At 44.9% G+C, this 9,702-nt stretch overlaps 1 long non-coding RNA gene across 1 annotated transcript; it reads right to left on the reverse strand.

The window, feature by feature from the left end:
- Nucleotides 1-8,870: 8,870 nt before the first annotated feature.
- LOC103649849 (uncharacterized) lies at nucleotides 8,871-9,484 on the reverse strand. The gene is made up of 2 exons (XR_563747.4): nucleotides 9,312-9,484; nucleotides 8,871-9,162 (listed from the first exon to the last, which is right to left on the reverse strand). It is a non-coding gene; the product is annotated as an uncharacterized lncRNA (long non-coding RNA).
- Nucleotides 9,485-9,702: the final 218 nt, after the last annotated feature.

Raw genomic sequence — 9,702 nt, forward strand, 5'->3', positions numbered from 1 at the left:
GGGCTAGGCTAGAGCATCTTCAAGACTTTTTAAAGATTGTTTCTAGAGCCATTATTTTTGTTTTCTAAATCGCCAAAAAATATTAAGAATGGTAAATAAAGTTTTTCTGACCAACTTTTCTAATAATTTAGTTGTGAGAAGAATCTGAGTATCATGAAGATTACGTACGGAGGAAAATGAAGTAGTCTAAAGATTTAATATCTAGAAAGCAACAGATTTCTACTATCGTGACGATTCAACCGATTTTATGTTTATGTTAATTTTAAACGGGTTTTTATAAAAATCTGACTCACGTTTGCCAGTATGCAATAGTTTTAAGTGACCAAAAGCTGAAAAAAGCCCAAACAACACGGTCGAGGATCCGGTGGCCGGTGCTGCTCTCGTTCCGGCGGAACAAGCGGGCGTCGTCGCTGGCAGAGGAGAGGTTGTCCTTCGCGAGGAGGACCCTGCTCTGGGTCGTCGAAAGCCGGCAACAGAGGAGACTCGGGAGTTGTTCATGATCATCAGTTGGTAGAGAAAAAAAAAGGCAAAGAAATTGTCACGGTCAGGATCCGTGGCTGCTGGGTTTGGCGGATATTTTCGTTCGGGGTTTGCATTTTCTCAAGACCAAAAAGTTGGAAATTATTTATACTTTTTTTAAGATTAGAAAACTATTTCGTAGACTCATGAAGATGCTGTTATTTGGAGATGCCACGTCGACAGCCTGATCTCCTCACGACCGAGAACGAGTAGCCAGATGGTGACAGGGAGATAGATAGCCTAGTTGTGCGGATGAGGTCACCGCGGGCGTTTGCAAGCAACTTTGATCTGATCAATTAGCTAGCCCCAGCAATTTTACTCTTCGGCCGCCTATGAGCTGACTGACATGAACCACTCTTATCACCAAAAATAAAGTCAATTTATCCAGGAAAAGGCGACAGTTTCAATGGTAGATATGATTTCATGGTACTTAGTAGGACTTCGACTATAGTTTTCTTATTGTTATGTATATTTAGTTTCAATGAACAACGTCATGTTACTTCATGCTAGATTTGAAATTATTTTTCTTGTCTTGAGGAAGAAGGTTTTTTTTAGGGTCTTACTTGACACAGGTTTATCAATCACTTTATAAGATATTGTCTGCAAAAGAGTCTTTTAAAATAAATTTGTCCACGAAGCTCCTTGATTTATCCTCTTAAGGGCTTGTTCGTTTTGCTTTCAATCCATATGGATTGAGTGAGATTGGGTGGGTTTTAATCCCAAACAAGTTAAAATCTTTCATATTTTTTTCCAATCTCATCCAATCCACATGGGATAGAAATAACCGAACAAACCCTAAATATGAATACATTGAGATGAAAATATTAGTTGTTCAGATATTTTCACCTCATACTTGTGGTCCGCGTGCGAGATTCTACGAGACCATATTTTAATAAAATCCACATACATAACTCTTTTGCCTAATGGTCTACCAAAATAATTTTAGTTTTACCGGGAAAAAGTTGTGTGTTAAGCTAAAACCTAAAAACAGGTTTACTAGTGATGCTAAGTTATACCAAACGGGGACTAAAATAAATGAAGTATGGGTGTGTTTTAATGTTTGAGGCCCTCTACCAAAAAAATGAATTAAGGATAGGGATATGCACCATGAACAAATTAGTGTGATTGGGTAAAAGTATTAATAAGTGAAAGTGCTCATTTGGATTGATAAATACTGGTGTAAAGGACAACACCATGTGTTGTTTAGCCTACAATGAATTGATTTAGTTGATTGTCTCACCATGATCTTTGGTAGGCTAGTAGCTCATCAATAAAACCACATAGATGCATGTTGTGTTCTCTCATACCAGTATGCCAGGTTCATTTGGTACAGAAACAATTTAGGACAAGATAGTCCTATTTTAGGATGCATGGGATGCTGATGTCTCACAAATTAGTTGAAGGCATGCTGGCATCTTTTGTTTTCTAATCTAATTGATTTTAAAATGTGGGAGGGCAGAAGCCTCTGATATATAGAACCCACCTATTGTCTCACTCACGCTCGCATGTTCCCTCCCATCTTTGGCACGCACTTGCCCACAACTTGTGTGGTGACTTTCTCTAGTGGACGACGTCTTTAACTGCTCCCACAACTCTTGCCACATCATGCCCTCGCAGAAGGACTACATTGACATGGCTAACCTTGATGTTCATCATTGCTCATCTATACCCTCATCCCCTCGAGCTTTTATTCCCTTCATTGACAAAGATGTGGTGGTGTAGGAATTTGTGGCCCTCTTGCTTCCTACTCTTGTAGGCACCACGAACACTCTAATTCCTCTTTCTGATATTCATTATCGATAATGCGTCCATGCTCACCTTGTTTGACTTCATGTAAAACAACTTACTGAGATGGGATGGATTGTTGGTGTATATAGTCATTCCAACTCTAGGAGTATATTCCTTGTGGATTGTACCATCCTGATCTAACTATCAACCCCATAGTAGGAAGTCTTAGAAAATTACAACCTCATCGCCCTAGGCTTCGACTACGTTTCCTTCTCCATCACCCTCATGTCTTCCTTTGCAAACCACCACCACTTAGCAAAACTATCAACGTCCTCCCATGAAACCAAGCTCACGTCTAACTTGTATGAAGGCACATCCACGCAGACAAAATCCACCGCACCTTCTAACAAATGAGCAATTTGCTTGGTATGGGTGTAACACCCCGTTCACTCCCAGACCGTCGGTATTTACTCCTGGCATGCTCTCTAAAATCATATATCGTCCCCCACATACCAATACAATTCTTTCGTGCACACTTTGTCCTCATTCATGCGCGCTCGAAAAAGCTTCCCGATGGGTCACCCATCCCAAATTGCTCCAATTCAAACACGCTTAACTTGGAGGTTCTTTCAAGATAGACGTCCGAAAAAAGAATATGCGCCTTGTTGATATAAGTACTCTATTAATTTTATTAAGTCTTAGGCCAGGATATCATCATCCTCTGAGGGCAGGATATAACAATGAGATATCATGACCTACCATCAAATGCATAACAAACCACATGTCATCAGCACCACCATAACACACAACCCACATTCTATCATATACCAAACACGTATATCTTGTATGAGACTGTTATTATATAACTAAGCAATGAGTTATCTATAGGTGACATGACAACGTCTTAAAGTCTAGTATAGCCTATACTATATTCACCTTTAGAAGGCCGAGCGAAGTACGACACAAGTGAATTCTCAACCGGCCTAAATGGTTACGATGATTAATCAATTATCAAGTAGATTGGACAGAGTTGCAAATTGCCCCGTGACGTGCTTGAACAGGGAGGGAGTGGACTAGAGCACTAGCGCGTGTGGAAGTGCGACACAAACACGAGACCAGGAGGAGATCGTGGGTGGCCGCCAACCTACGGTAACGTGTTGACCTAACTAACACACAACATTACGTGGGGCCGGGCCCTCCCTCTTGCCCTAAATCACGAGTTTCATGGCAGACAGATCGTAGCACATCGTTTCGCACTAACACTTTTCGATCCACCCTTTTTACCATTTGCCGTCGACGCATTATCCAACCATTCCCTTCCCCCACACTCTGAGAGACCAAAAGCAGCATAGCCCCCGGTCAGCATGATTTGCTGAGTGCCTGAGTTTGAGCACCGAAGCCGGAAGTTGCCTAGTATACTCCAGTCATCTGCCTAGAGATCAGCACCGCACATCTGCCACTACTAGCCGTCTAGCCCACTACCTTGGCCTTGCTCCTCTATCTAGTCTTTTTAAAATCCCCATTTAGCTTCAGAGTTGAAGCCAGCAGCACTAGAGTTCAATAATCGGCAAGGTCGTGTATACCTTTTTTTTTTTTGGTTGTCGCTCCAGGCGTTGGTGGCTTTCGCTATGAAGAAATGGAGCCCGGAGTAGTAAGTAGTACAGGACTAAAGCTACATGTGTCAATCTTCTGGACGCAATCGTTCCCGTCCCGGTTAGTGCGCCGGAATTGCTGGTGCTACCGCTGGTGCGGTGGTGCTGCTGTCATCAAATATCCGGCAGCAGGAGTCTGAACAAGATAGTAGAAAGCAGAACCGACTCTAGTTCCGGAATCATCATCATCGCCCTGAAAATCTGTGCCACTTTTTGGCCTCCCAACATGGCACCTCCGTTCGCCTCTGTCTGTGTAACAAGGGTAAAACAACGTTAGGTGAAGTTGTTCTGGAAACAGCGCTTTGCATGAACACGGTAGCAGCTCTGGCCGCTGGCGCTGGCGCTGGGGAATAAACTGGCCTGGCGCTGGCGCTCTGGCCGTGGCGTGCCTTTAACCATGTCACTGTCGGTGACGCCTGCGCTTTGCCGCCCGCCCCGCGGCTGCACGCGTCTATAGTACTAGTAGCGCTTTGTTCCCGTGCGTGCGATGATGCATTGATGCTCGCGGAACCGGGCCCCGGACCGTTTCTTTTTTCTCCTGCTATAGATATAGAAGTTCCCCGCTTTTTTTTTCTTTTCTTTTCTAGCTAGCTAGCTAGTACAACATTACAACTAGGGCCTAGGGGGCCGGGAGCCGCTTTGTCCTTGCTCCGTAGCTATAAGCATACGTGTTGGTTTTTCTTCCACCAGAGACACGGTAGACAGGGACGGGCAATGGCGAAAGGCATTTATTTGCACGACAGCAAAACAAAAAAAAAAGGTGACAACAACAAAAAAAAAACAAATAAACGTGCGATTCCCTTTTTTTCCCATTTATTTCTGAAAAGCATATGTAGATGGACGTCGGAATCGTTCCCCAGGACGGTTTCTCCCACCGGTTCCTCTCACGTGTCCTGGGCTCCTGACGGCCCGGTTTACACCGTCTGAATACGACGTGAATCTGATCGGCGGCGATTGGTTTACCGAGACTTAACCCGCACCCTTCGCTTTTGAACCGTCTTTGTAACTGGAATTATTATATATATTGAAGAAAAGAGAGCGCCATAACTTTCAGCAAATCAGTATAGGAGTAGGTAGTAGGCTAGTAGCCGTAAACCAAGCAGCAGCGTTTGATATATATATATATATATATATATATATATATATATATATATATATATATATATATATATATATATATATATATATATATATATATATATATATATATATAGGGTAGGTATAACGGGAGCCCCGGGCTTCCAATAGTTAAAGGAAGCCCAGGCCGACCACCCCTTCAAACTGGTCCAACCAGCGCGCCCAAACAGGCTGTCGGGTGCGCCACCTGTCCCACGTCTGTTAGCGCAAAAAAAGAAATGCATGCATGAGTCAAACACGATCCAATGCATGCGCATAAATTTAGGAAAGATATGTGCGGCAGTTTTTGTTTTTAAAATCCTTTATTTCCTCCATAAATTTAGGATCGCTGCAACAGCCATGCAGCTAGACGCGTAAGGACCATTTTATGATATATACTAAGACTAAATATGCTACACTGTGTTAATAATTATGCAATTCGATATACTGCGTAAAAATCTGTTACCAGCTGCATGCACACGAATTTATGATAAAAATAATGTGCAATGAAAGGAAATGAATTACACGCATAGAAACAAAAAATCGTATTTAATGTTTTATTTCCTTCATAAATATAAGATCCCTCCAACAGCCATGCAGCTAAAACACATTAAATCTAGTTTATGATATATACTGATACAAATTATACTACATGGTGTAGGTATTTATGCAATTCGTTACACTGCGTAAAAAAACTGGCATGTTGTTCACCGGTGGACGCACCTTCGGGTTGGAGCGTAATAACCTTAAGTTTTGAGCATAAAATCCCTCAATTATAAGCGTATATACCGAGCCAATGTGAGAGGTTGATAGCTCTAGTAGGTTGTTATTACGATCCTATTTTTATGGCAGATCCGAAAAACATGGCAGTCGCATGCATGCGGTTATACAGATCCTAAAATTATGGCAAAATGCATGCATGAGTCAATCACGTTCCCTTGCATACGCGTAAATTTAGGAAAGATATGTGTGGCGGTTTCTATTTTAAATGCTTTATTACCTCCATAAATTTAGGATCGCTGAAACAGACATGCAACTAAAACTCGTAATGACCATTTTATGCTATATACTGATACTAAATATGCTACACTGTGTAGATAATTATGCAATTCGGTATACTGCGTAAAAATCTGCTACAGTCTGCATGCACACGAATTTATAATGGAAAGAATATGCAATGAAATGAAATGAATTGCATGCATAGAAACAAAAAATCACATTTAATGTTTTATTTCCTTCATAAATATAGGATCCCTCCAACAGCCATGCAACTAAACGCATTAGAACTAGTTTATGATGTATACTGAAACAAATTATACTACACGGTGTAGGTATTTATGCAATTCCTTACACTGCGTAAAAAAATCTGGCATGTTGTTCACTGGTGGACGCATCTCCGGGTGGAGCGTAAAAACCTTAAGTTTTGAGCATAAAATCCCTCAATTATAAGCGTAAATACCGAGTCAATTAGAGGTTGATAGCTTTAGTAGGTTGTTATTACGATCCTATTTTTATGACAGATCCGAAAAACATGGCAGCCGCATGCATGCGATTTCTATTTTTATACAGATCCAAAAATTATGGCAAAATCGTGGGAGTTTCCATTGCATGCGCGCAAATTAAGAACAACATAAATCAAGAAATTGTCTTTCAAATGTGCATGCAGTAAACTGATATACGAACTCTGTGTTAAAGCATAAAAACATACAGGTTTTAGCGTAAATAATACATGTGGTAGGCATAAAACACAATAAACGAAAAGAAAAATGCGCCGGATCAGAGGATGTCACGCGCGATCATCGCTGCGCGCATCTCGCCCCTTCCGTGACATCGCTCACTCGAACATCGCACGTCGCAGGCGTCGCTTGCTCGCCGGCCTTGGAAGTGCCGCCTCCTCGGGGCTTCGGGGACGCCGCCGCTTGCCTGCACAAGGGCCTCGCTGCGGATCGAGGAACCTCCGCCACCGCGCGTCGAGGTAATGGAGTTGCGGCCACCGGCCTGGGAATCGCCGCCACCGCACAAGGGCGCCGCCGCCGCTCGCCCTCTGGATCGAGGGCCGCCACCACCGGCCTGGAAACCGCCGCCACCGCATAAGGGCGCTGCCGCCGCCGCTTGCCCTCTGGATCGGGGGCCGCCACCGTCGGCCTGGCAACCGTCGCTAATGAATCAAGATGGGGCGTAAAAACTGATCCCTAGCACTACGGATTTTCATTTTATAGACGTCTGGACCTGGTCCGGCTCGACCGGATTGCACTGTCTGGCCTGGGCTTCCAATAACTAAAGGAAGCCCAGGGCTGCTAATATACAATATATATATATATATATATATATATATATATATATATATATATATATATATATATATATATATATATATATATATATATATATATATATATATATATATACCTCAGCAGCTATCAACGTCACGGTCAACGAGCTATTATTGTAGTAATCCATGGCACTAACCATCAATCTGGCTTGCAGGTGTCGCACGCGCCAAGACTAGGGCGAATGGCAGCATCGGCTTGCATCGTCGCGGCCTGGCCGGCCTCTCCGCGCGCTGCGAAACCTCGCCCGGTTTCTTCAGAGAGAACAACAAGTGTCCGTCGTCCAAAGCAAGGCGACCCATATTGCAAACATCAGGGGGGGGGGGGGGGGGGGGGGGGGGGGAGAAAAAGACACTGGCAGGTTTCTCCGGAATAATCGGCAGGAGCAGAGCAGGTAAACCAACCCGTCCTACTCCACACCCACCGTGCTCCGCCCTCTGTCCGCGCGTGTGTACAAACAACCAGTGCGTTGCTCGGTCACACTGTGATATTGATAACACGCCTGCAACGAAGGGGGTAGGTTTTAGCAGCATCGTGTACTTGTTTATGCTCCTCTACCGATGAGAGGAAGACAAGTCTCTGTCGTCCGCTCGTACGCCCCCCCACACGATGCTAATTCGATCTGGACAACAAGTTGCGACGAAAGAAAAAAAAAACCGGAGAGCGGGAATCGTCGTCGCCGTCGGCGGCACAGGCACGGGACAGGAGGCATGCCGAATAAAACACCTCCCCATGTACGACACGACCGGAGACGAATGTCGCGGGCACCCAAATCACATGGCGTGACAGGGACACTGCACTGCAGGCGCCTCTGGACAACCCAAACGTGGCGCAGCCTGCTGCAGATGATGCAACGCAACCGCTCTGCTGCTTGTATTTGAATTTTGAAACCAAGACGCCTTTGCCTTTGCCTTCGGCGTCCACGTCCATCATTGCCTGTGCGTGCGTGCGTGTTTTACATGGATCATGCAATTTACATTTGCAGGCATCCATGCTCGTCGATGGGACTCGGTATCGTGCCCGGGTATTCCGGCACGAGAGAAAGGCAGGCGTGACGGATAGAATAAGACGGCACGAGAAAAGGCCGAAGATCTGCATGCCCGCTTTCTTGTTCGCACACTGCGTCGGCCTAACGGATGACTTCGATTCTGGCTTGCTAAAACAATTACCATGGGCCATGTTCTTGTTTTATCAGGTGGGCTTCAAATCGTAATGCGAGCGCGGCCTGGCCCAGATCCAGAACTCCCCGGGCCTCCGGTGTTGGTCTGGTGGTCGGCACAACCGCACGAGCGCGATGGTCCCCGGCGTAGGGATGAAAACGGTCGAAAACGATCGAAAAAACACTGATATTGGTTTTGGTTTTGTTTTATAACAACGGTACGAAAACGAAAACGGGAAGTTTCGGGTCGGTATACGGTATCGAAATTACCGATCATTCGAAAACGAAAAATTCGAAACGAAGATACGTCGAAAACGATCGATATATGAAACTTGAGTCGGTAATTAACAAAAACAAACAATAAACTGAATGACTTAATTCAAACATTAATATATATTAAGTTTATAGCATCAACATAAACACATAGTGGCATTATTTGAGTGAGAAATTATATCTACACTCATAAGCATACTGATAATTTGACGCTATGGCACAGATCACATGCCCGTGAAATATGTACAAAAAGCTGCCAAGCTGCCAGGGACAACGGACATTCGGTTTATCCAAAAGTGAAACTTATACCTATCACTCTCTCCAACTCCAAGTCTTCAGGCTTCAGCAGACAGCAGATGGACAGGCCGCTCCCTGTTCGGCTGTTCTGTGTGGAGAGCCAGAGAGGAACATCCAAAGTCCAAACGCAATCAACGCATTACGCAGTACGCACTGAAGCAGTGAAGCAAGAAGCAAAGAAAGACGTGGTGTACTGGTGGCCACGATCGAGCACAAGGCAGCCAGGCAGGAGCTAACCGAGGTCCGGCGCGAGGGGCAGAGGGCGAGCCGGTGTCCGGCGAGGCGACCGCGGCTGGCGCAGTGCGGCAGTGGCGCCTGGCGGCTGCGGCTAGCAGGCAGCAGCTGGGCGCCTGGGGCCTGCCGGCCTGGGCAGCGACAGGGACGCAGGCAGGGTGGCAACTGGCAACCGTGGTCGGGTATTAGGTATTTAGGGTTTTCACGTTTTGTGTGTTCAACTTGGGCCTTGGGCTGGAATCTGGAATTCTGGATTGCTGGAAGAGTGGAAGACAAAAACTAAAAGGCCCAGAACCGAATAGCCTAAACGGTATGAAAAGCGAGATTTTCTCGAATCAAAACGGTAACCGCAAAAACGAACGAAAAAACAGTCTGCCCGTTTTCGATACCGTTA

The sequence above is a fragment of the Zea mays genome, chromosome 3 (genome assembly GCF_902167145.1).
Source record: "Zea mays cultivar B73 chromosome 3, Zm-B73-REFERENCE-NAM-5.0, whole genome shotgun sequence".
Classification (NCBI taxonomy): domain Eukaryota; kingdom Viridiplantae; phylum Streptophyta; class Magnoliopsida; order Poales; family Poaceae; genus Zea; species Zea mays.